At 40.7% G+C, this 27981-nt stretch overlaps 3 protein-coding genes, 5 non-coding genes and 2 pseudogenes across 9 annotated transcripts in view; 4 read left to right on the forward strand and 6 right to left on the reverse strand.

The window, feature by feature from the left end:
- The window catches only part of LOC133570515 (uncharacterized), a 905074-nt gene that overhangs the window by 825286 nt on the left and 51807 nt on the right, over positions 1–27981 (forward strand). The window lies entirely within an intron of this gene.
- LOC133570532 (uncharacterized) overlaps positions 1–27981 on the reverse strand; it is a 508763-nt gene that overhangs the window by 380573 nt on the left and 100209 nt on the right. The gene's annotated exons all lie outside the window — the stretch shown is intronic.
- LOC140680143 (uncharacterized) overlaps positions 1–27981 on the reverse strand; it is a 51258-nt gene that overhangs the window by 5064 nt on the left and 18213 nt on the right. The gene's annotated exons all lie outside the window — the stretch shown is intronic.
- Positions 10899–11007, reverse strand: LOC133571207 (5S ribosomal RNA; annotated as a pseudogene).
- LOC133571229 (5S ribosomal RNA) lies at positions 12512–12620 on the forward strand (annotated as a pseudogene).
- On the forward strand, positions 20547–20619 carry trnav-cac (transfer RNA valine (anticodon CAC)). Its single transcript has one exon. It is a non-coding gene; the product is annotated as a tRNA-Val (tRNA).
- trnag-gcc (transfer RNA glycine (anticodon GCC)) lies at positions 23936–24006 on the reverse strand. The gene has a single exon. It is a non-coding gene; the product is annotated as a tRNA-Gly (tRNA).
- Positions 24280–24353, reverse strand: trnan-guu (transfer RNA asparagine (anticodon GUU)). The gene has a single exon. It is a non-coding gene; the product is annotated as a tRNA-Asn (tRNA).
- trnag-gcc (transfer RNA glycine (anticodon GCC)) lies at positions 26612–26682 on the reverse strand. Its single transcript has one exon. It is a non-coding gene; the product is annotated as a tRNA-Gly (tRNA).
- On the forward strand, positions 26911–26983 carry trnav-cac (transfer RNA valine (anticodon CAC)). The gene has a single exon. It is a non-coding gene; the product is annotated as a tRNA-Val (tRNA).

Raw genomic sequence — 27981 nt, forward strand, 5'->3', positions numbered from 1 at the left:
GATGAGTCTTCTAAGACTAAGTGAACAGTCCAGTTGTGATGGATTGAATGCCCTGAGAATAAAATGATATGTGCTTACTTGGACTGTGATGAAGCTGTGAGGACTCAGGTGCTTTGTCTTCATGCTCTTCAGTCTTCACAGAGACAACAGTCAGTGGAAACTTGCTGACATCATCCTCCTCCTGCCCTACAACACACTCTCCCTCCTCTTCCTCTTTCATGTGTGGATCCTCCTCTTCCTCTTTAATGTAGGTAGGCTGTGGATCATCCTCTTCCTCTTTAATGTAGGTGGGCTGTGGATAATCCTCTTCCTCTTTAATGTGAAGGGGCTGTTGAACGTCTGTTGGGTAAATAAGTAAATAAGATAAAGAGAGAATAGAAATAGTTTTGGACTGACACTGTTAACACAATGACATTATTTGTGTTCTTTCGTGTGTTGTATTAAAAGTGTGTAGCAAAACAACCAATAAAAACACGGGAAATACTTCCTTTTGTCCCAGCCACTGAAATTCATTCAAAAGTGAGTACAAAAACAGACTTGGAAATTTGATGAGGAGCAAGTTTTTTTTATAAGTACAAGGCAGCATTGATTGAGGCATTCTTAACTTTACACTCACTGATATAAAGTGTGTAAATATTTTATTCTGTATACGGTCTATGATACCTAAACTTTATCTCTAAACTTAACCACAATTTGTGGTGTAGAATGACGTCTGGAACTCAAAATAGTTCCACATGTCTGGGAACGCCACCGACGGATAATCCTTGATATTACTCAACAAATCTTTAGGGATCTATTCCGTTTCATAATTAGATTTTTTTCTCGTATCTGCTTTTCGCAGGAACATCTAGGCCAGGGGTGTTTAAACTAATTTTAGATGGGGGGCCACATGGAGAAAGATCTACTCCAAGTTGGCCGGACTGCTAAAATTATGGCAAGATAACGTAAAAATAAAGACAACTGCAGATTGTTTTCTTTGTTTAAAAATAGAACAAACACATTCTGAAAATGTACAAATCAAAATGTTTTTTTTTTTTACATACAATAGTACTCTATCTTTAGTTGTCCTTTTTTACACTTTCAGAATCAATTGTGATAATGTTCACCAGTCAACTCATTGGTGTTCATTTTCAATCTATCAAGATAAATAAATAATATAAAAATCAAATTACAGGATATTATTGATGTAGTTTGCTCATTTTCCCCAACTGGTGCGCTAACATAATGTGTTTTAGTTGTGTTTTACATATGTCACATCGTCTGCAAAGATACAAAGAATTGCTATTGCAAACTCTAGAGGACACATTTAGAACAACAGTTTCTTTCATTCAAAAATGTCGACTTATTTTTGTACTTAGCAAACTCATCCCGTGGGCTGGATAAAACCTGTTGGAGGGCCTGATCCGGCCCGTGGGCCGTATGTTTCACGCCCCTGATCTAGGCCCTTTGTGTATTTAGAGAGTTGCTAGCTGCACAACAACCATCTTGGCTTGATTGATCAATACGTTTTTTACTTCCCGGAAGAAGTCACTTGACTGAATACAAATACGTCAGGTTCAAACACGGAACTATCTATTAAACGAGACAAGAAGCAAGGAATCAGGCAGAGACAGAGTTCAATTTTGCTCATGAGAAGAAACATTTGGGGCTGCACATTCAGTTACAGTCTCCCACAACGCTCTGAGGGGCAGTCCCACGCGCTCCTCTATTTATTCAGGAGTTCCCTAGTTAACATCACTGAGGCTGCTTCTAGGGTGAGGGGACACATATTACGCAAGCAACCCCAGTATCACAATACGTGATTATTCAGAATGCAGATGTGCTTGAGCTGGAGATTTCGCCCTGGCTCTACTTTGTCTGCGTGTTGTCGTCTTATTTTCGTTAAGGTACTTGAAGTCCGTCCTTGGCTGTTTTAGCGGACTGGAAGACAGAAACTGCTGCTGCGAGACAACTTGCAGTGGAAGATAACAAGTTAGGTTAACACTTCCTGGTTTCTGCTAAGTTGCAACTTGTGCTTGGTTTACTCGCACAGCATGAATAGGAATCAAAGATGGCAGCCATGTCTATTCTGTGTTCAGTGTGTTCTTACCTGAGGTCTGAGTTTTTGTGTTTTTTATGTATGAGATTTTAATTCATTTTAGTCTGAATGAGTGGTACTCTGCAAGATAAACAAATTCTCTGCAGAGTGGGATTTCTGGTGGATAGTTTCTCATCAAATGTCACTGGATTTCCATAGACTTTGGCCTACCTATAATCCACCTGTTCAGGTAGCAGTAGCAGACAGCTAGCACCATTCGGCCTGCCTGCTATCCTTCCACCATCAGCCTGACTGCTGCTTGCCTTCCACCATCGGCCTGACTGCTGCTAGCCTTCCACCATCGGCTTGACTGCTGCTAGCCTTCCACCATCGGCCTGACTGCTGCTAGCCTTCCACCATCGGCCTGCCTGCTGCTAGCCTTCCACCATCGGCCTGACTACTGCTTGCCTTCCACCATAGGCCTAACTGCTGCTAGCCTTCCACCAATAGCCTGACTGCTGCTAGCCTTCCACCATCGGCCTGACTGCTGCTAGCCTTCCACCATTGGCCTGCCTGCTAGCCTTCCACCATCGGCCTGCCTGCTAGCCTTCCACCATCGGCCTGCCTGCTAGCCTTCCACCATCGGCCTGCCTGCTAGCCTTCCACCATCGGCCTGCCTGCTAGCCTTCCACCATCGGCCTGCCTGCCACCCTTCCACCATCGGCCTGACTGCTGCTAGCCTTCCACCATCGGCCTGCCTGCCAGCCTTCCACCATCGGCCTGACTGCTGCTAGCCTTCCACTATCGGCCTGACTGCTGCTAGCCTTCCATCATCGGCCTGCCTGCCAGCCTTCCACAATCGGCCTGCTTGCTAGCCTTGTAAATGGTAAATGGGTTATACTCTTTGACACTATTTCCACATTCACCCATTCACACACACATTCACACACTGATGGCGAGGTCTGCCATGCAAGGCGCTTACCATGACCCATCAGGAGCAAGGGTGAAGTGTCCTGCTCAAGGACACAACAGACGTGACTAGGTTGGTAGAAGGTGGGGATTGAACCAGGAACCCTCAGGCACGGCCACTCTACCAACCGCGCCACTAGCCTTCCACCATCGACCTGCCTACTAGCCTTCCACCATCGACCTGTCTACTAGCCTTCCACCATCGGCTTGCCTACTAGCCTTCCACCTTTGACCTGCCTGCTAGCCTTCCACCATCGACCTGCCTACTAGACTTCCACCATCGACCTGCCTACCAGCCTTCCACCATCGGCCTGCCTGCTAGCCTTCCACCATCGGCCTGTCTACCAGCCTTCCACCATCGACCTGCCTGCTAACCTTCCACCGTCGATCTGCCTACTAGCCTTCCACCATCGACCAGCCTACCAGCCTTCCACCATCGACCTGCCTACTAGCCTTCGATCGACCTGCTGTTTGCCTCCAGCCATTGGCTTCGTCTACGGGCTTCCACCCATCGGCCTTGGTTGCTGGTCTTCAGCCCTGTCTGCTAACATCTTCAAAAATAGTAAAACAAGTAACTTCTCCTCTCACTATGTCACAAATTATTATATTGTGTTTTATACTTTTGTGTGGTTTTACTGGTGTCCCAAATGGGTCTGGTCACCCCACTCACGAGCTATGCTACTTCAAGATGACAACTTTGATAATTTGACATTTCATCATAGTGGCAGCTACAAAATAACCTCGGCCTTATCTCAGTTGAAGATTTCTGTGACTTTGGACAAAACAAAATGGCTGCATACTATGGTAGAGTCCATTCATTCTTATTGTTTCCTTGTTTTGAGAGATCACGTCAACATTACTGCATCCTCCCCTATTGTGAGCACTTACTTTCACAGATTAAAGACCGACTCAAAAGATTGTAACTTTAAACGCAAATGTTTAGTTATATTATTGTTATTGCTCTCAGGAAATGTTGAGACTAATGCAAGCCCTGATACACCTACACAATGTTTTACACCTGCGGATTTTAAAACTAGATCTGGTCTTGGGATTATTCATATCAATGTTCGGAGTTTACTACCTAAACTGGATATGATAAAGATCTGGATAAACTCAACAAATGCTGATATTGTAGTCTTATCTGAAACTTGGCTTAAACAATCTGTGCTTGATAAAGATATTTACATTCAGGGCTATAATGTCTATCGTACTGACCGACAAAGAAAAGGTGGTGGAGTGGCCATATATATTAAGCAGAGGCTTGATGTTAAATTAGTGCTCTCTGAATCAGTAAGTAAAGAACTTGAACTGTTAGCACTTGAAATTGAATTAGCTAGAAATCACCACATTATGGTAGTGGGGTGTTATAGGCCTCCATCTGCCCCTAGTAATTCCCTATCTACTCTTGTGAAGCTTCTGTCTCAACTGAAATACAAGGAAATAGTGATTTGAACTGGGACTGGCTCACATCTGTGTCTGACTCTTTGAAAGCACAGTGTGAATCTCTAAATGTAACACAATTAATTAACTCAGCTACAAGACCTAATCCTAAATGCCCTCAAAAAGCTACACTCATTGACTGAATTCTAACAAATATGCCCTTCAAATGTGTTGCATCTGGTGTTTTCCCTAATGATGTGAGTGATCATTGTGTGATTGCAGTAGTGCGAGACACAAGGATCCCTAAAAACAAGCCTCGTCTTCTTAAAAAACATAATATGAAATTATTTGAGACGCAAGCATTTTTACACGACTTGCATCTTTTTAATTGGGATAGAATTGCTCTTTTTGATAATGTTGAACTGGCTTGCAAATATTTTCACGAAAACTTCTTGAGTATAGTGAACAAACATGCCCCTTTTAGAAAATGAAGGGTTAAAGGACGTGACAATCAGTGGTTTACATCGGACCTGTCAGATGTATTGCATGAGCGTAATGCTGCTTGGGCCAGGGCACGCAAGTCAGGGTTAGAAGCAGAGTGGTTGAATTTTAGACAATTAAGAAATCAATGTACCTCTCTCCTTTGGAAAGGCAAATCAGAACTGTATTTCTCCACAACAAATGAAAACCACAAACACCCAAAGAAGTTTTGGAAAATCATCAAATCTTTGTCAGCCTGCTGTAATTCAGTCAATCTCCCACCTAGTATACTTGTTGATGGTGTCAGAGTAAGTGACAGAAGAGAAGTGGGTAGTCATTATAATAATCATTTTATTACCTCTGGTTTTCTCTATAATTCTGACAACTCTACTGAAGTTCCGCTAACTCCGGAAAGAACCGTTGAAAATACCCAGGTTTTTAACTGTACGCCCTTTACCACAACAGAGGTCATGAGGGCTCGAAAACAACTTAAACCTAGAAAGCCAGCTGGCTCAGATAAGTTGGAGCCGCTCTTCCTAAAGTTGGCAGCTGAAATTATAGCTGGACCACTGTCTCACATTTTTAACCTTACTCTAATTTCAAATGAAATCCTCTTGGATTGGAAATCTGCCCTTGTAATCCCCCTATTAAAAGGAGGTGACCCTAGTAATCTAAATGATTACAGACCAATCTCTAAACCCTCTGTTCTGGCAAAAGTGCTTGAATCCCTTATCAGTGAACAGATAAAAGACTTTTTGGACACCAACTTTATTCTGTCACCATTTCAGTCAGGTTTTGGCAGAAATCCCAGTACTGTTACTGAATGCTTTGAAGTTTATAAATGATGTAACTGAAGCTCTTGACAAAAAGCAGTGCTGTCTGTCCCTCTTCGTTGACTTTTTCAAAGGCATTTGATACTGTTGATCATGTCATTTTAATCAAACGTCTTTCAGCTATTGGTTTTTCTCAGCAAGCAGTTGGATGGTTTGCAAATGACCTCACAAGCAGAGCTCAGGCTGTTCAGATAGAAGGTTCCTTCTCGGACGTACTGCAAGTGGAAAAGGGTGTCCCTCAAGGTTCTGTGTTGGGCCCATTATTAAATAATAATTAATAATGTTGGACAGAATATTCCGAACTCAACTTTCCATTCCTATGCTGATGATACTGTCATATACTGCACAGCACCCACTCCTGCTGAGGCCTTTAAATATCTACAACATGCATTTGACAGAGTACAAGAACAACTTTGCTATCTTCAACTGCTTTTAAATGCAGAGAAAACAAAGTGTATGTTCTTTACCACATCAAAAACTGTAAGATCAGCACTGTGTGAGAACATTTGAACAAGAAATGGGCAACACATTGTGTTAGTGTGTGCTTTTAAATATTCAAGATTTGTAATTGATGACCACTTGAGTTTTAAGGAGCACATTCAGTATGTTGTAAAAAAAAACTGAAACTTTTACTGGGATTTTATTATAGAAACAAGTCTTGCTTTTCTTTTACTGTGAAACAGAAATTGGTGGAAACAACCTTTTTACCTGTTATTGACTATGGAGATGTGTTGTACATGAATGCTACTGCTGGTTGTCTCCACAAGCTGGATAGTGTGTACCACGGGGCACTGACATTCATCACCAACTTACTCACCATTGTGTGTTATACTCAATGGTTAACTTACTCACCATTGTGTGTTATACTCAATGGTTAACTTACTCACCATTGTGTGTTATACTCAATGGTTAACTTACTCACCATTGTGTGTTATACTCAATGGTTAACTTACTCACCATTGTGTGTTATACTCAATGGTTAACTGGACATCTTTATGTGCTCGACGCCTCAATCATTGGTATGTGTTCATCTACAAAACCATTCTGGGTATCACCCCATCTTATCTGTCTTGTCTTTTAACAAAGAAACAAGGAAGTCACAATCTTCGTTCAATGAATGTTCTGCAATTTGCCGTCCCCAAAGTAAGAACTGAACTGGGCAAGAAAGCATTTAGGTTTTCAGCAGCGAAGGCTTGGAATAACCTACAATCCAATATTCAACTTCAAACCCTTGTTACATTGAATGAGTTTAAAGCTTCTGTGAAAGGATTGCAGTCTACCTTGTCTGTATGCACATGTGTTATGTCAGCAAGTTTTAATGTTGTACATTTAATGTTTTACGTGTTGTTTACTGTTTTAATGTAACCTTGCTGCTGCCCTCTTGGCCAGGTCTCCCTTGGAAAATAGATATTTGATCTCAATGGGATTTTTACCAGGTTAAATAAAGAAAAAAAAACAAGAAAAAAAAAAACAGCTTTTTATTTGAAGTGTTAAAGAAGTCAACTATGTGTGCAGTGCAAGGTGAAATGCAGTTATGTCATCTTCTTGTCAATAACACACACATTAAACTTTTGCATGTTGTTGCTTCCTTATTTGTCATTATTCAAAGCTGATTTTAATGTGTAGCAGCGGCAGCTGAACTCAATGTGACAACGTGTCATAGTTACGTCAGTCAGCTGGAATTAAAAATACAAATAGTTGTGTCGTTAGTCCAGAATCTTCACAGTCCTCATGGACGACATAATTAGGAACCAGTACTAAAAAAAATGGTACCGTATTTTCCGCACCATAAGGCGCCCTGGATTAAAAGCCGCGCCTTCAATGAACGGCATATTTCAAAACTTTGTCCACCTATAAGCCGCCCGGTGTTATAAGCCGCATCTAACTGCGCTAAAGGAATGTCAAAAAAACAGTCAGATAGGTCAGTCAAACTTTAATAATATATTAAAAACCAGCGTTCTAACAACTCTGTTCACTCCCAAAATGTACGCAAATGTGCAATCACAAACATACGTATATCAACATGGACAGAGCTGCGTGAAAAAAGCCACCCGGCCTCTTCGCGTAAACTTAAACTTACCTTAACCACTCGCTCATCTTTTCTTCATCCATCCCTTCGAGTTAGCTTTTATGATGACGCCGGCTGGAAAGGTCTCTTTTGGCAAGGTCTTCCTTTTGAATATCACCATGGGATTTTCTGGCCATTAGCATGGCAAGCTAGAACCACAGTGAAGGATGACTTCTCATTCCCTGTGGTGCGAATAATCACCGTACGTGCTCCCGTTGTATCCAGTGCGGTTCACAGGAATATCAGTTGCTGTGAAATAGTACCGGTAATCCGTGTGCGGATGGAGAGATTGCGTCTTTTCATGAACCGGATCCCTGACGCTTAGTAGGAGCCATTTTGTGGTCTTTACAGATGTAAACACACAAAGGAAATGAAACGTACGGTGATATCCGCGCGCTTTTTCTTCTTCTACGCGGGCGGGTGGTTGCTTACAGTAGAAGAAGAAGCGCTTCCTGTTCTATGGGGGCGGGTGCTTACCTTGGCGGTTGCTTGCGTAGAAGAAGAAGCGCTTCCTGTTCTACCGGGAAAAAAGATGGCGGCTGTTTACCGAAGTTGCGAGATCGAAACTTTATGAAAATGAATCATAATATTAATCCATATATAAAGCGCACCGGGTTAAAAGCCGCACTGTCAGCTTTTGAGTAAATTTGTGGTTTTTAGGTGCGGCTAATAGTGCGGGAAAATACGGTACTTGGTATACATCCCTAATCTTCACCACTAAACCTTTGAAATATGCTGACATGTGTGCTGCTAAAGGTAAATAAACAGTAGCCATATTGAATGTTTGCCTTCATTTGACCACGTGAGGTAAGGAGGACGGCCTCTAGGTCACATGGTTACACCCCAGCAATTACACTGTTGATGATTGATGAGCATTCATTTTTAAATGGTGGTGTTAAAAAGCAAGTATATCTCCATCTTTAGTCATAAATGTGGCCCCCGGATGAACATGTGTCACAAACATTGTATTAGATGATATGTGGATGTTGTGCTTACTTGGACTGTGATGAAGCTGTGAGGACTCAGGTGCTTTGTCTTCATGCTCTTCAGTCTTCACAGAGACAACAGTCAGTGGAAACTTGCTGACATCATCCTCCTCCTGCCCTACAACACGCTCTCCCTCCTCTTCTTCTTTAAAATAGGGGGGCTTCGGATCCTTCTCGTCCCCTTTCAAATGTGAGGGCTGTGGATCCTCTGAAGTGAAACTGTCCCCCTGCAGATGAGGGAGACATTCTTCTTGGTGTCCAATCAGCTGATGGATGTCTACAGGACACAAACAAATCACATTTTAACTCCTACATGCTAAATATTAAATTGTACATGAAATATAAGGCTGTGGCTATTGAAAATGTCATTAATCAAGTGTTCTACTGGAAATGTTTTCGATTAATCGAGTAACTGGATAAAACTTAGTGTTGCTTTGTTAAAGACAAATTTAAGCGACTTTAAGACATTTCACTTAATAATGAACGGCCAATTGGTTTGAGATGGTATGAGATCAAGATGTCATCTTTAGATCAGGCTTTGTTTTTTCCACAATCACTGCCACATTAAAAAGTTAAAGTACCAATGATTGTCACACACACACTAGGTGTGGCCAGATTGTTCTCTGCATTTGACCCATTAACCTTGATCACCCCCTGGGAGGTGAGGGGAGCAGTGAGCAGCAGCGGTGGCCGCGCCCGGTAAACATTTTTTACGGTGATTTAAGCCCCAATTCCAACTCTTGATGCTGAGTGCCAAGCAGGGAGGTAATGGGTCCCATTTTTATAGTCTTTGGTATGACACAACCTACCGATCTCAGGGCGGACACTCTAACCACTAGGCCACTGAGTAGGTGGATGTAGCAGGTGTTGTAGTAGGTTAATGGCTGCACCAATATGAAGGAAATAACAGGTCAGTATAGCTTTTACACACATAAATAACTTGTCAAACCTGCCAGCTAGCAGGCTAGGTTTACAGCGTCAGTTACCATGGTAACTGACTCTGACTTTGTCTTACCTTTCTTATTTATATACTCAGGAGTTTGCACTTAACCTGCTCTCTGGAATATTCCCCCGGTGACTGTGTGAGTTTTGTGTAAACATGTTGATACACTTTGTTACAAACTGAGAGGAACATCAACCTCTCATAAATATTGTGTGTCTGAACATCCTCACATGACAATTCATCTTCCTATAGACAATCTATTGAAGAAAAGTGTTAATAATAAATATAAAGTTAGTAAAGATGTGAGAGTAAGAAGTAAACAAACCTGTTGTGTGTAACACAACTTGATGTTTTTCATGTTGTCGCTCCTTCTCCTCTTTTGTTGGACAAAGTTCCTCCTCGTACTCTGCTATGGTTCTTTCGCACATTTTCACACAATCACAACACTTTACACTCACACTTGATCTCTGCTTAGCGATGTGTTTTCATCTCTCTTTGTTAGCAGCTAACAAGCTAAGCTAACTAGCAAGCTAAGCTAGCTCTAGAAGCATCAAAGTGCGCTCAGACTAATATACAAACAGTTATTATGACTCTATTTAATAGAGTGTAATAAAGGACATATATGTGTACATGGACGCACAGATTAAGAACACTGAACTGTGACGACTGCAATAACGTCTTCACCGTCAGACGCCATCTTGCTTTATCATCGCCCTGTTTGCTTCGCGCGCAGTCTTGTCAGATCTCGCGAGAGAAACAAGTAACCAGCTCTTCCCCCACCCCCGGTACAACTATTTCCACATTCTGAAAATAAAAATAAACTTTTACATTTTCAAAACAAAGACATACAACTTATTTTGGTAAATAAACAGTATCTTATATGACCCCTTTAAATGATAAGTTGCCTGATCAGAGCGAGACGAGTCGTGGCTCCTCAGCTTCATGCAGGACGGAGTGGTAGGAGGCGTGGGCGAGGTTGACTGACTGCAAAAGACCACACCATTATTTTTAAATCAATCTAAATATTGCTCTAGTTGGTATTTATGTTTTAAATCCGGTTGTAAAGATTTGTACTTTCAACTGTAGTTGTAAATATTAAGTGGAATTGTATTATAATAACCGAATATATTCCCTTATTTTGGAATAGTTGCAATTAAAGCAATACATGAATCACACAGCTGTAGTCTCAGCACTTTGTAGCGCCCTCTGGCGTGAGTGTAAAAGCTTACAGCACCTGGTATTCCCAGGCGGTCTCCCATCCAAGTACTAACCAGGCCCGACCCTGCTTAGCTTCCGAGATCGGGCGTGTTCAGGGTAGTATGGCCGTAAGCCGAAAGACGAGGTTAAAACAACCTTTTTAAATGGAACTCTTACAGACGGGATGGGAGACAATTGTTATTTATCTTAGAGCCTGGCGCGCATGCGTACACTAATGTGCTTTTTCATGCTGTGTGATTGTCTTCCTTTGCTACGGCGGTCAAGTTGCTTTCACGGTGGATATTTGCCTCCGGAGCTCCAGCGGAAGCTCCCCCTCACTGTGCCCACACTGCTCTCTCATGCTGCGGGGAGATTGCAGGAGAGGTGCCGCTCTCAACACTACTTTATGCTTAGGGACCGTCAATAAATTACTATTGTCTTCGAAGATGTATATCTGCTACATCAAAACACTGATTCATCTAAAAGGAGGTCAAATAAATAGTCCTACATTTTTAATATCGTTCCTGATTTTATAATTTAAATATTTTTTTAATATAAACAATAATTATTTGTTTTAAACGTCTCCATGTCATCATGCAACTTAGTAACCAAATTCCACTTTATATTAGTCGTGCTAACCTTTTATTTTAAAATAGGGTCAAAAACATTTTGATATTAAAAATAAATGTTTCTTTTCAATAGATTCCTGGTCATATGACCTAAAATCCCAAATTCACTTGATATTTGAAGTGTTTTCTCTAATGTGTTTCACACCTTTTTGTTTTAAAATGTAAGTTTAATTGGATTTTATATACATTTGTAATATTGAAAACCATGGTTTCATTTTTAGCTCCCGCAACAACTACGACTATCCAACATAAAACCAACTTTACTCTCATTTGAAGCTAATAAAAATGTTGATAATTATCTGTATAAGATATATCATCACGCACATGATTTTTATTTAAAAACTTTTTTTTAGTAAAAACCCTATTTTAAAATAAAAGGGTGTGCGTTACACTAAAAGGTTAGCATGACTATTTAGTGGAATTAGGTTACCAAGTTGTATGACATTGAGACTATTGGGAAAATACCCTTATTTTTTTATATCAAACATGGATATAATGTTAAAATTATGAAATAATGGGTATGCACAATAAGGAGGTATGACTAATTATTTACTTTCTTTTAGATGAATCAGTGTTTTGATGTAGCAGATATACATTTTTCAAGGCAATGGTGATTTATTGACGGTCCCTACGCATAAAGCAGTGTTGAGAGCTGTGATGAGGTGGCATCTGAATGCAGCTGGGATAGGCTCCAGCACCCCCTGCCACACCAAAAGAGACAAGCGGTAGACAATGGATGGAGAGCTGCACCTCACACAGCCACAAAAAGCACATTAGTGTATGCATGCGCGACAGGCTCTAAGATAAGTAATAATTGTCTCTCACCCCCTGTGATGAGGAGGCGACTTGTCCAGGGTGTACCCCGCCTTCCGCCCGAATGCAGCTGAGATAGGCCCCAGCACTCCCCGCGACTCCAAAAGGGACAAGCGATAGACAATGGATGGATGGATGTCTCTCAGCCCGTCTGTAAGAGTTCCATTTAAAAAGATTGTTTTTACCTCGTCTCTCGGCTTACGGCCATACTACCCTGAACACGTCCGATCTCGGAAGCTAAGCAGGGTCGGGCCTGGTTAGTACTTGGATGGGAGACCGCCTGGGAATACCAGGTGCTGTAAGCTTTTACACTCACGCCAGAGGGCGCTGTTTCTACTTCTTGCAAAAGAAAACAATGGTTTTTATTTCACTTTCAGTTCAATTTACCCTAACCTGTCTAATATTTATCCATCTTTGAGCTGTTTTTGCCATCTTACCCGGCTACAAAAACACATGTCATATTATAAATTCACCAGTCACGGACTTTTGAGCGCTGATAGTCCGTCAATATGTTCAACACCGGGGTGATATGAACCAATCAGCGTGCCTTATTCCAACATCTCACACTTTCTAAGCCAATCAGATCCGCCTCTGTCCAACTTTCTTCAACACATTTAATATTTGGCCAATGACAGAACGGCTGGTTTACTTCCGGCTTCATTAGCATATTTCAACATGTAACCAATCACGGATGATGATGACATTCCGCTACCTCCCAAGAAAGGAACTTATTTTCAAAACAATTTATACTTTTGTAACACTAGAACGTACAAACAATATTTAATTTTCTGCAGCTGATAAGAAGAGGGGAGAGTATTATTCACCTGTTCACGTTTAGTAAGGTGAAGATACACAACTACAAGAAGTGAATGCAGTAACAGTTTGGCCCTACAGACGTTCTAGCAATATAACAATATAACAATGTATCATAATTAATACACAATATGAGAATGTGTGCTGTATAAATGAATGAATGAATTACTTAATTTAATTAGAACACAACACGAGCAACATCATGACAGTAAATATGCAGGGATTGATTGATTGATTGATTGATTGATTGATTGATTGATTGATTGATTGAAACTTTTACTAGTAGATTGCACAGTACAGTACATATTCTGTACAATTGACCACTAAATGGTAACACCCCAATAAGTTTTTCAACTTGTTTAAGTCGCGGTCCACTTAAATTGATTCATGATACAGATATATACTATCATCATAATATAGTCATCACACAAGATTAGGATTACCTAAACTGATGTGTTGTGTTAATTTAGTAATATTAAAGTGTAGTTGTTGTTGATTGTTTTATTTCATTTATAATTAATTGAACACAACATTAAACCGAGTACAAGACCAAATGTGCCAGATTTTGCTAATGTATTGTGTTGATTAACAATAGAAAATATATGACAATGATTTACTCGTCAATTACTTTATTTTATTTATAAAAGTTAAAACCCAAAATTAAAAGGCATACAAGAGCCCATGTATTTAAAAAGTATTAGTTTGCATTTCTCTTGAAAGACTTGGATGAATAAAGGCAGACACGTCTTCAAATCATGTCAGACTCGAGGTGGACTGTTGGCCGGAAACAGTTTGTCAGCACTGGGACCTGAAAAATACTCCTGATTTAAAAATACTCATACATAAAAACAAAAAAAAAGAGCAAACAGGTGAAAGTAACGAGAAAAAGTTGCAATGTTGACTCTTATAACACAAGGTGTTTTTTTTCCTTTAAAGCTGTCATTGCTCAAAAAATAATAATGAATCAAAATAATGTTGTAATGAATTATTGACCTATTGAAGGCTCCAATTATTGCACATTAAAAATTCCACTTTTAAATATTTGTCGGGGGAAATATTACATATTTGGTGTGTTTGCATATAAAAGGCAACATTTTCTTTGACAAAAATAGCATAAAATATAAAATATATTAACGTATAATTGACGGATAGATCTAAAGTTGATATCAAAGTTTATAGGTTTAAAGTTAAAAAAATAAAAATAGCGTCTGATGTTGTGGGAGAACACCTTGCAGCCCTAACTCGGGGCGGGGCGGGGTTTGGTGGTAGCGGGCGTGTATATTGTAGCCCGGAAGAGTTAGGGCTGCATGGGATTCTGGGTATTTGTTCTGTTGTGTTTATGTTGTGTTACGGTGCGGATGTTCTCCCGAAATGTGTTTGTCATTCTTGTTTGGTGTGGGTTCACAGTGTGGCGCATATTTGTAACAGTGTTAAACTTGTTTATACGGCCACCCTCAGTGTGACCTGTATGGCTGTTGATCAAGCATGTCTTGTAGTCACTTACGTGTGTCTACAGAAGCCAAATACAACATGTGACTGGGCTGGCACGCTGTTTGTACAGGCTGTAGAAGACGCTAAAGGCAGTGCCATCACGGCACGCCCTTAATATTGTTGTCTGGGTGAAAATCGGCAGAAATTCAGGAGAATGGTTGCCCCTGGAGATTTCCGAAGGGGCACTGAAATTCGGGAGTCTCCCGGAAAAATCGGGAGGGTTTACAAGTTATATATATATATATATATATATAAAATTATCTTTATAATATTTATCATGAACTATGACCCACAACTACGACTCTTACTGGCCTACTGCCTTCAGTAATGGCACCATTACTGATAGTTTGGAAATCGGCACAATCTTGTGGGTTTTTTTTAGCCAAGGAACAAAAAAGGATTGTCCCAATTCAGCTGGTATACATCCACTGTTGTAAATGATGTTGCACAACGTTAATAACTTGTTAATAATTTTGTAGTGTATTTTCCGTAACATAGGGCACACCAGATTATAAGGCGCACTGCCGATGAGTAGGTCTAGTCAGGTCTATTTTATACAAAAGGCACACCAGATTGTAAGGCACATTAAAGGGGTCATATTATGATTTTTTTTCTAAATTTAAAACCCTTCCTTGTGGTCTGCATAACTTGTAAAGGTGGTTCCATCCATCCATTTTCTACCACTTGTTCCTTTCAAGGTTGCGGGGGGTGCTGGAGCCTATCTCAGTTCTTTGGTGAAAATGTTTCATAGATTATGTTTTACAGATCATCTTCAAGCCGTCTTCAGACCGACGCTTCAGGATGTTCTGTGGGCGGTCTTATTTACGTGGCTTGGACAGCGTCTTCTCCCCGTCATATTTGTTGTAGCAGTGTAGCGTGCAAGGACGGGAGTGGAAGAAGTGTCAAAAGATGGAGCTAACTGTTTTAATGACATTCAGACTTTACTTCAATCAATAACGGAGCAGCATCTCCTCATCCGTGGCTCACTAGTGCAACAACAACGCCCGAAATGTGTCCCGTGAAAAAACGTCCGACTCTCTAATAACTAAAGTCCGTGGGTGAATAATGTAAACTCACTACACCGGTAGTTTTTAGGGCTTCCATGGCGAGATATAAGTTACAACTTTACACTACTTTATATTAGAAATGGCAACAGCAGAGGATGAATGTCCCATAACAAGAAGATAGAGAAAAAGAAGAAGCTTATCGACTGCGGTGTCGATATGGTGCCGGACTACAATGGCGGAGGCGCGCAAATTGTCAGGACTTATGCAGATCCCAAATACACATCAGCAGGTACCAGAAGGTAAGAAAAGTTGATTTTGCATAATATTGTGTAACAAAACGCCATATGTCTCCTAACAGGTGCCATTTTGCGGTCCTTATACACACACCATAATAAAACCCGTATGTTGAATCATAGCACCTCTGACTACGCTAGCCGTAATGCTCCGACAATCCATCAAGCATTGCTGCTTCTTAGCTTACCAAAGTCGTACTAAAATATTTTGACAGATTTTTGAGCACTGTGTTATGTTCTATATTCTCATGCACCAAATAAAATAGCTTCGAGGTTGGTAAGCACAACCAGAATTATTCTTTCGATTTTTAAAAAAAATTATGAATTTTAAGTGTGCCTTATAGTCCGGAAAATACGGTATCATGTTCATTTAGAGCTTTCAGTGATGATTCTGTTGGTATATCATCTGGACCAATAGCTTTTCCTTTCTTTATTGTAAATATTACTTCCTTTGTTATAATATTATGTCCATCAGTTAACTCTATAAATTGCATTTTTGCTCAGTTTGTGTCATCATATAGCTCAGTTACATATTCAACCCATCTGGTTGCTATCCGTTTTGGTCTTTGATAGCTGCCTTTTTCCTAGTTTTTCTATGTGATTTTCCAACCCGACGCATCACTACCTTATCGTGATGAGATGGTTCGCGCGCCGCCATGACCTCAAGAGCTATGTTGGCTGGAGTCTAATACTCCTGGCAGGGTCTCCCATGCCGAACAGGTAGAGACCAGACCAAGAGTTATCCCACCAGTTCTCCAGGTTAGGGGTTGGACTTAGGGCCAATAACCCGCTCCCGTAAAAAAGAGTTTATTACAGAAACCCACAGCAGAGCAAATTCACTAGCGGGAAACGCTGTAGCCAGTCCTCGAAATGAGAGAGACACCATGACCCAAGGGCCAAAGCCAACAGAACCAACGGGACGCCCTAAGGCCGAAAAAGCTACTGCTGCACCCCAGAAAAACGATGAAGATTGGAAATTGGAATGTTCGAACACTTTACACAAGTGGCAATATAGCACTGGCAGCAAAATAACTAACCACCAAAGGAATCAACATCATAAGAATCTGCTAAACACACTGGACAGAACAAGGAAAAGTAGAATTGGCAGAAGGAGAAATATGTACATATGTAAAACATAACTAAAACACATGATGTTAGCGCACCAGTCGGGGAAAATGAGCAAACTACATCAATAACATCCTGTAATTTGATTTTGATATTATTTATTTATCTTGATAGATTGAAAATGAACACCAATGAGTTGACTGATGAACATTATCACATAATTGATTCTGAAAGTGTAAAAAAGGACAACTAAATATAGAATACTATTGGATGTAAAAAAAAACAAAACATGATTTGTACATTTTCAGAATGTGTTTGTTCTATTTTTAAACAAAGAAAACAATCTGCAATTGTCTTTATTTTTACGTTATCTTGCCGTAATTTTACCAGTCCGGTCAACTTGGAGTAGATCTTCCTCCATGTGGCCCCCCATCTAAAATTAGTTTAAACACCCCTGGCCGAGATCTTCCTGCGAAAAGCAGATACGAGAAAAAAATCTAATTATGAAATGGAATAGATCCCTAAAGATTTGTTGAGTAATATCAAGGATTATCCGTCGGTGGCGTTCCCAGACATGTGGAACTATCTTGAGTTCCAGACGTCATTCTACACCACAAATTGTGGTTAAGTCTGTCGCCGTGGCGCCGCCGTTCCACATCCAGTGGAAATCCCCGGTTACACTTACAAACGTTGCTTGGCGAGATAAAGAAGAAACCATACTTGGGGTTTATGGCACGTAGCAAAAGGAAATGCACTTTCAACCCACGGCACTCGCAGTGAGCGAACTCGACCACAAGGTAGCGCCATAGCAGAGCTAACAATACGGAATACAGATTTACAATGTAAACGACCTAATCTTTTCTCCAACTTTATACATCATACCTCAGGCAGAAGGGAATTTATGGCAATACAGATTTTAGGCCATATTGCCCACCCCTCGTAAAAAGTGGTCTTCTCTTCCTGTGAATGATGTTGTAAACAGCAGTGTGTTTGTTTTCAGGCCAATTCATACATTAACTTGTTATTTTAAGTACATGTAAACTTACTGAATGCCTCATGTGATTGAGCAAATCTGGACATTTCTCAAGCATGTTTGTCATTTTGTGTCCTGCAGACGTCTGTGAAGAACAACTTCTGCCTGAAAAACAGGAGAGTAGCTTCAGGATGTTGAAGGAGGATCCACCAAAGAGGAAGACCAGGCACCACGGACCCTCTGGCTTCTCCTTTTCCTCTTTGACACAGACCCTGCCCTGTAAAAAGGAAGAGGAAGACTCACTGACCCCCCACATTAAAGAGGAAGAGGAGGAACACAGCATCAGTCAGGAGGGAGATCATCTTGAAGGACTGGTGGAGTTCCCAGTGACTGGTGTCCCTGTGAAGAGTGAAGATGATGAGGTCAAAGGTGAAAGTGAGGAGAAGAGAGAGGCGGAGCCTCCAAGCAGCAGCTCAACACAACACATGACAACAGAAGCTGATGGAGACCACTGTGGAGGATCACAAGCAGACAAGATCTTAGCTCCACTATCAGATAGTGAGGACACAACGTCACACTCTCCTGACACTGATGATGAACACTCTAAAGATGATGCAACATGTCACACTGACAACACTCACTTCACATGTTCTCACTGTCACAAAACCTTTAATGACCATTGCAATTTGAAAGTACACATGAAAACACACACTGGTGAAAAACCTTTTTCTTGCTCATTCTGTGGTAAAGGTTTTACACAAAAGCGATCTTTGAAAATACACATGAGAATACACACTGGTGAAAAACCCTTTTCCTGTTCAACCTGTGGTAAAGGTTTTACACAAAGTCAACATTTGAAAGGACACATGCGAACACACACTGGTGAAAAACCCTTTTCCTGTTCAACTTGTGGTAAAGGTTTTACACAAAGTCAACATTTGAAAGTACACGCGAGAATACACACTGGTGAAAAACCTTTTTCCTGTTCAACTTGTGGTAAAGGTTTTACACAAAGTCACAGTGTGAAAAGACACATGAGAACACACACTGGTGAAAAACCTTGTATCTGTTCAATCTGTAGTAAAAGTTTTACACAAAGTCAACATTTGAAAGGACACATGAGAGCACACACTAGTGAAAAACCCTTTTCCTGTTCAAACTGTGGTAAAGGTTTTACACAGAGTCAAAATTTGAAAATACACATGAGAACACACACTGGTGAAAAACCTTTTTCCTGTTCAATCTGTGGTAAAGGTTTTACTAAAAGGCAATCTTTGAAAAGACACATGAGAATACACACTGGTGAAAAACCTTTTTCTTTGAAAAGACACATGAGAAGACACCCAGGAGAGAAAGTGTTGAGTTGCAGTGTGTGTGGTGAAAGATTGTCTTCTAAGTACCAGTGTAAGAAACACAAGTGTGCTGGTGAGAACAGCAGCAGCAAATGAAACTGCAGGATTTGAAATAAACTGTCAAGACTTTAATGTTGACTTTCTAACAACATCAGCACATATAACATGTGTGACATCATTGTTGTTTGTGTAACTATCTTTTTAATATGCTCCTACATTTATAGATTAGATAGTTTGAAATATTGAAGTATTCCATATTTGTTTTTCTACTTGGTAATGATCCCATAGATTAGCACCTTTATATGATGTACATATGTACTGGTTCACATCTGAAACATCTTCTGGACCACTTCAGGAAGCATATTATTATTTACTTTATACATCATTTGAACACTTGTCTTTTATACCATTTTAAAATGTGTGACTTTATGAATTATTTGTTGGGTCTCTATAATCCATTTTATTAATGATCTTTATTACTCTCTTTTGTAATATGATGATTGTTTTATATGTATGTCCCCAGACCTTTATGCAATATAAAAGTGAGAGAAAAAGGCTGAATTGTTTGTGGAAGGATGTTTATTTTTTCTTTTTACAAACTTACATTCGTGGATAAAACAAAAATTCCCATTATTGGGTTTTAAACATTTTTAATGTATGTTTTCTTTTTAAACATCCCCAAAACAATATCAATATCAATCAAAGTTTGGAGTGTCAGGCACAAGCCAGTATTGTACATCATCCCACAGACATTTACTTTGCATACTGTAGGAGCCAATTTCCTTATTTGTTCATATTGTTTTTATCTTGTTTTCTCTCATTGATTGCTGGCCTCTGTTCATGCTGAAATGTGTTGACAGGGATGGGACCGTTGCTATGGTGCGGTTGCCATGGTAACGTCATTTAATTGGGTTCAGGTGGGAGCACTCGGGGCGATTGCATGGAGGACACAAACAGTTTTTGGCCGTGCGTGTCGTGACAATGTTCCATTAAAGGTCAGCATACATTAGAATTTTCTAAACTCGGTTAAGAGGAAGAACGTTTGAAATGCGGGCTGCGACAGACAAAACATGCTACAAAGTAGAACACATTCTACGTGCACAAGGGATTTAACAACATCCACAAAAGGCAAGAAATGCAATGCAGCTAATAACAGCAATAAGACTAGCGAGCACCATGTTTTCCATTGGCCGAAAATCAACTTGTAAGTCTTGATAAAGGTCTGCAACTTGCAGCAGTTTCCATGGTGTAGTGGTTATCACATTCGCCTCACACGCGAAAGGTCCCCTGTTCGAAACAGGGTGGAAACAAGGTCTTTTTACTTTCCTTCTTACCTCTATAAATAAGCAAGGAAATAAATGATAGCAAGGTCCTGTGTTTCATCATAAAGTAGTTTGCAACATAGCTGACCACCTCATGTACAGCCGAGCACACACGACACCAAATTTAGAGGGTTCTCATATAGGCAGACCTCAGGCTTCAACATCATGAATGCTGGGTTCCATGAAAATGTCAGGCACAAACCTGTGAAATTTCTCATTCATTCAAGTCACTGTATTCTCAGGGCTTTCAATGGATTGCAACTGTACTGTTTAGATTGACTTATAAGATGTTTAACCTCTCTTTTAGCAGGAATCATAGGTGTAATTCCCAAAGAGTTAGAGAAGACAGCTGCAGTCTGAATGAGTGTTGGCCTTGCTTTCAAATTAAGAACCAGTCAAATAGACAACTGAAACCTAAATCATAGCAGAGGATGGTTTCGATCCATCAACCTCTGGGTTATGGGCCCAGCACGCTTCCGCTGCGCCACTCTGCTGTCTTAATCTCCAGGATGCTTACTCTGGTGAATATCCAGACAAACTACTTGTAACAAAGTGATTTGGAACCCATCTGAAGTAGTGTTTCTTTCTGAGTCCTGGTTCAATCCACATTTAAAATGGCATTTTTTGGAAGAAAACATTGCAGTAAACATCAAACTCTGTGGATCCATTGGGATTTTATTCAAAATGAATAGAATTTGGCTTGCATTCATGTGGTTTGAAAACAAACTGAGAAAGTGTTACAGAAAAAACTTCAAGACACTGACGGGATTTGAGCCCAACATCTCCTATTTAACAAACAGGCACCTTGACTGACAGCTACAGTGCCTGGAACAGCATGGGATTTCAACACAATGTCTATAACCCTACACTGAATTAATGATAGCCAATTTGAGGCGATAGCATTGATTATCAGTAATTTACATTAGTTTAAACAAGCATGGCTTGAAAGTTATGTTGCAAACGTTTTTACTAGAAACTTTTTTGCAAATTTAGAGAAGGACATGGGCTGTACAAGAAAACCCTCAAACCCTCGTGCTCGCGTCAATATTTCGTCCCTGGGTGGGCTTGAACCACCATCCTCTCAGTTAACAGCCGAACGTGCTGACCGATTGTCATTGTCTTTGGATGGGCGTAACTAGAAGTACACTGATTCAGCCTTCGGTGAGTCCAATATGCCCTTTGGGTGGAATGCCTGCGTCTTGCGGTTTTCACAAACATTGCTTTTGTCCCTTATGAATATTAGTTAAAATGCAATAAAAGCAACAGAATGCATTGGCCGGGAATCGGACCCGGGTCTCCTGCGTGGCAGGCGAGAATTCTACCACTGAACCACCAATGCCTGTGGAGTAAAAGAGATTTATGACCTCGGTTAAGAGGAAGAACGTTTGAAATGCGGGCTGCGACGGACCAAACATGCTACAAAGTAGAACACATTCTACGTGCACAAGGGATTTAACAACATCCACAAAAGGCAAGAAATGCAATGCAGCTAATAACAGCAATAAGACTAGCGAGCACCATGTTTTCTATTGGCCGTCTTTTTACTTTCCTTCTTACCTTTTGTACAGCCCTTACCTTTGGGCTGGTACCGAGGGCAACTGTGTTGACCAGTTTGACGCGTGTAAATGATAGAATGTCCAGTACTGTAGAACTGTGTTTGGATATGACAATCCGTTTATTACAAACTATCTAAATTAAACCAAATGTAAGTCATATAACAAAGTATGCTAACCTTGAATGGCACATTATACCAGCATTGTCACCACATGACACAACACGATATGATATGACACGACACGACACCACACGGTCGAAAACTGTTTGTCCTCCAATCGCCCTGCCCATGCTCACACCTGAACTCAATTTAAGGAGGCTGCCATGGTAACCCCACCATAGCAACAGTCCCCTCCCTGTCGACACTTCCTGGTTCTTAACAGGAAGTGGGCGGAGCAATCTGCCAAAAAAGGAAATACAACATGCTGAACCCAACAATCAATTAGAGAAAATAAAATAAAAGCATTATAAACAAATAGGGAAATTTGGCTCCAACACCTTTATAAATAAGCAAGGAAATAAATGATAGCAAGGTCCTGTGTTTCATCATAAAGTAGTTTGCAACATAGCTGACCACCTCATGTACAGCCGAGCACACACGACACCAAATTTAGAGGGTTCTCATATAGGCAGACCTCAGGCTTCAACATCATGAATGCTGGGTTCCATGAAAATGTCACGCACAAACCTGTGAAATTTCTCATTCATTCAAGTCACTGTATTCTCAGGGCTTTCAATGGATTGCAACTGTACTGTTTAGATTGACTGATAAGATGTTTAACCTCTCTTTTAGCAGGAATCATAGGTGTAATTCCCAAAGAGTTAGAGAAGACAGCTGCAGTCTGAATGAGTGTTGGCCTTGCTTTCAAATTAAGAACCAGTCAAATAGACAACTGAAACCTAAATCATAGCAGAGGATGGTTTCGATCCATCGACCTCTCGGTTATGGGCCCAGCACGCTTTTGCTGCGCCACTCTGCTGTCTTAATCTCCAGGATGCTTACTCTGGTGAATATCCAAACTACTTGTAACAAAGTGATTTGGAACCCATCTGAAGTAGTGTTTCTTTCTGAGTCCTGGTTCAATCCACATTTAAAATGGCATTTTTTGGAAGAAAATATTGCAGTAAACATCAAACTCTGTGGATCCATTGGGATTTTATTCAAAACGAATAGAATTTGGCTTGCATTCATGTGGTTTGAAAACAAACTGAGAAAGTGTTACAGAAAAAACTTCAAGACACTGACGGGATTTGAGCCCAACATCTCCTATTTAACAAACAGGCACCTTGACTGACAGCTACAGTGCCTGGAACAGCATGGGATTTCAACACGATGTCTATAACCCTACACTGAATTAATGATAGCCAATTTGAGGCGATAGCATTGATTATCAGTAATTTACATTAGTTTAAACAAGCATGGCTTGAAAGTTATGTTGCAAACGTTTTTACTAGAAACGTTTTTGCAAATTTAGAGAAGGACATGGACTGTACAAGAAAACCCTCAAACCCTCGTGCTCGTGTCAAGATTTCGTCCCTGGGTGGGCTTGAACCACCATCCTCTCAGTTAACAGCCGAACGTGCTGACCGATTGTCATTGTCTTTGGATGGCCGTAACTAGAAGTATACTGATTCAGCCTTCGGTGAGTCCAATATGCCCTTTGGGTGGAATGCCTGCGTCTTGCGGTTTTCACAAACATTGCTTTTGTCCCTTATGAATATTAGTTAAAATGTAATAAAAGCAACAGAATGCATTGGCCGGGAATCGGACCCGGGTCTCCCGCGTGGCAGGCGAGAATTCTACCACTGAACCACCAATGCCTGTGGAGTAAAAGAGATTTATGAACTCGGTTAAGAGGAAGAACGTTTGAAATGCGGGCTGCGACGGACCAAACATGCTACACTGAATTAATGATAGCCAAAATGAGGCGATAGCATTGATTATCAGTAATTTACATTAGTTTAAACAAGAATGGCTTGAAAGTTATGTTGCAAACGTGGCACACGTTTTAACTAGAAACTTTTTTGCAAATTTAGAGAAGGACATGGGCTGTACAAGAAAACCCTCAAACCCCCGTGCTCGAGTCAAGATTTCGTCCCTGGGTGGGCTTGAACCACCATCCTCTCAGTTAACAGCCGAACGCGCTGACCGATTGCGCCACAGAGACTTACTGGTTTACTTGATTAATTACTCCCCAAAAAATTATAAAATCTCATGTTACGATGTCCCGATGTCATTGTCTTTGGATTAGCGTAACTAGAAGTACACTGCTTCAGACTTCGGCGAGTCCAATATGCCTTTTGGGTGGAATGCCTGCGTCTTGCGGTTGTCACAAACATTGCTTTTGTCCCTTATGAATATTAGTTAAAATGTAATAAAAGCAACAGATTGCATTGGCCGGGAATCGGACCCGGGTCTCCCGCGTGGCAGGCAAGAATTCTACCACTGAACCACCAATGCCTGTGGTGTAAAAGAGGTTTCTGAACTCGGTTAAGAGGAAGAACGTTTGAAATGCGGGCTGCGACAGACAAAACATGCTACAAAGTAGAACACATTCTACGTGCACAAGGGATTTAACAACATCCACAAAAGGCAAGAAATGCAATGCAGCTAATAACAGCAATAAGACTAGCGAGCACCATGTTTTCCATTGGCCGTCTTTTTACTTTCCTTCTTACCTTTTGTACAGCCCTTACCTTTGGGCTGGTACCGAGGGCGACTGTGTTGACCAGTTTGACGCGTGTAAATGATAGAATGTCCAGTACTGTAGAACTGTGTTTGGATATGACAATCCGTTTATTACAAACTATCTAAATTAAACCAAATGTAAGTTATATAACAAAGTATGCTAACCTTGAATGGCACATTATACCAGCATTGTCACCACATGACACAACACGATATGATATGACACGACACGACACCACACGGTCGAAAACTGTTTGTCCTCCAATCGCCCTGCCCATGCTCACACCTGAACTCAATTTAAGGAGGCTGCCATGGTAACCCCACCATAGCAACAGTCCCCTCCCTGTCGACACTTCCTGGTTCTTAACAGGAAGTGGGCGGAGCAATCTGCCAAAAAAGGAAATACAACATGCTGAACCCAACAATCAATTAGAGAAAATAAAATAAAAGCATTATAAACAAATAGGGAAATTTGGCTCCAACACCTTTATAAATAAGCAAGGAAATAAATGATAGCAAGGTCCTGTGTTTCATCATAAAGTAGTTTGCAACATAGCTGACCACCTCATGTACAGCCGAGCACACACGACACCAAATTTAGAGGGTTCTCATATAGGCAGACCTCAGGCTTCAACATCATGAATGCTGGGTTCCATGAAAATGTCACGCACAAACCTGTGAAATTTCTCATTCATTCAAGTCACTGTATTCTCAGGGCTTTCAATGGATTGCAACTGTACTGTTTAGATTGACTGATAAGATGTTTAACCTCTCTTTTAGCAGGAATCATAAGTGTAATTCCCAAAGAGTTAGAGAAGACAGCTGCAGTCTGAATGAGTGTTGGCCTTGCTTTCAAATTAAGAACCAGTCAAATAGACAACTGAAACCTAAATCATAGCAGAGGATGGTTTCGATCCATCGACCTCTCGGTTATGGGCCCAGCACGCTTTTGCTGCGCCACTCTGCTGTCTTAATCTCCAGGATGCTTACTCTGGTGAATATCCAAACTACTTGTAACGAAGTGATTTGGAACCCATCTGAAGTAGTGTTTCTTTCTGAGTCCTGGTTCAATCCACATTTAAAATGGCATTTTTTGGAAGAAAACATTGCAGTAAACATCAAACTCTGTGGATCCATTGGGATTTTATTCAAAACGAATAGAATTTGGCTTGCATTCATGTGGTTTGAAAACAAACTGAGAAAGTGTTACAGAAAAAACTTCAAGACACTGACGGGATTTGAGCCCAACATCTCCTATTTAACAAACAGGCACCTTGACTGTCGGCTACAGTGCCTGGAACAGCATGGGATTTCAACACGATGTCTATAACCCTACACTGAATTAATGATAGCCAATTTGAGGCGATAGCATTGATTATCAGTAATTTACATTAGTTTAAACAAGCATGGCTTGAAAGTTATGTTGCAAACGTTTTTACTAGAAACTTTTTTGCAAATTTAGAGAAGGACATGGACTGTACAAGAAAACCCTCAAACCCTCGTGCTCGCGTCAAGATTTCGTCCCTGGGTGGGCTTGAACCACCATCCTCTCAGTTAACAGCCGAACGTGCTGACCGATTGTCATTGTCTTTGGATGGGCGTAACTAGAAGTATACTGATTCAGCCTTTGGTGAGTCCAATATGCCCTTTGGGTGGAATGCCTGCGTCTTGCGGTTTTCACAAACATTGCTTTTGTCCCTTATGAATATTAGTTAAAATGTAATAAAAGCAACAGAATGCATTGGCCGGGAATCGGACCCGGGTCTCCCGCGTGGCAGGCGAGAATTCTACCACTGAACCACCAATGCCTGTGGAGTAAAAGAGGTTTCTGAACTCGGTTAAGAGGAAGAACGTTTGAAATGCGGGCTGCGACAGACAAAACATGCTACAAAGTAGAACACATTCTACAAAACAACATCCACAAAAGGCAAGAAATGCAATGCAGCTAATAACAGCAATAAGACTAGCGAGCACCATGTTTTCCATTGGCCGAAAATCAACTTGTAAGTCTTGATAAAGGTCTGCAACTTGCAGCAGTTTCCATGGTGTAGTGGTTATCACATTCGCCTCACACGCGAAAGGTCCCCTGTTCGAAACAGGGTGGAAACAAGGTCTTTTTACTTTCCTTCTTACCTCTATAAATAAGCAAGGAAATAAATGATAGCAAGGTCCTGTGTTTCATCATAAAGTAGTTTGCAACATAGCTGACCACCTCATGTACAGCCGAGCACACACGACACCAAATTTAGAGGGTTCTCATATAGGCAGACCTCAGGCTTCAACATCATGAATGCTGGGTTCCGTGAAAATGTCACGCACAAACCTGTGAAATTTCTCATTCATTCAAGTCACTGTATTCTCAGGGCTTTCAATGGATTGCAACTGTACTGTTTAGATTGACTGATAAGATGTTTAACCTCTCTTTTAGCAGGAATCATAGGTGTAATTCCCAAAGAGTTAGAGAAGACAGCTGCAGTCTGAATGAGTGTTGGCCTTGCTTTCAAATTAAGAACCAGTCAAATAGACAACTGAAACCTAAATCATAGCAGAGGATGGTTTCGATCCATCGACCTCTGGGTTATGGGCCCAGCACGCTTCCGCTGGGCCACTCTGCTGTCTTAAACTACTAAATGCTTACTCTGGTGAATATCCAGACAAACTACTTGTAACAAAGTGATTTGGAACCCATCTGAAGTAGTGTTTCTTTCTGAGTCCTGGTTCAATCCACATTTAAAATGGCATTTTTTGGAAGAAAACATTGCAGTAAACATCAAACTCTGTGGATCCATTGGGATTTTATTCAAAATGAATAGAATTTGGCTTGCATTCATGTGGTTTGAAAACAAACTGAGAAAGTGTTACAGAAAAAACTTCAAGACACTGACGGGATTTGAGCCCAACATCTCCTATTTAACAAACAGGCACCTTGACTGACAGCTACAGTGCCTGGAACAGCATGGGATTTCAACACGATGTCTATAACCCTACACTGAATTAATGATAGCCAATTTGAGGCGATAGCATTGATTATCAGTAATTTACATTAGTTTAAACAAGCATGGCTTGAAAGTTATGTTGCAAACGTTTTTACTAGAAACTTTTTTGCA

The sequence above is a fragment of the Nerophis lumbriciformis genome, linkage group LG28 (assembly GCF_033978685.3).
Source record: "Nerophis lumbriciformis linkage group LG28, RoL_Nlum_v2.1, whole genome shotgun sequence".
In the NCBI taxonomy this organism is placed as follows: domain Eukaryota; kingdom Metazoa; phylum Chordata; class Actinopteri; order Syngnathiformes; family Syngnathidae; genus Nerophis; species Nerophis lumbriciformis.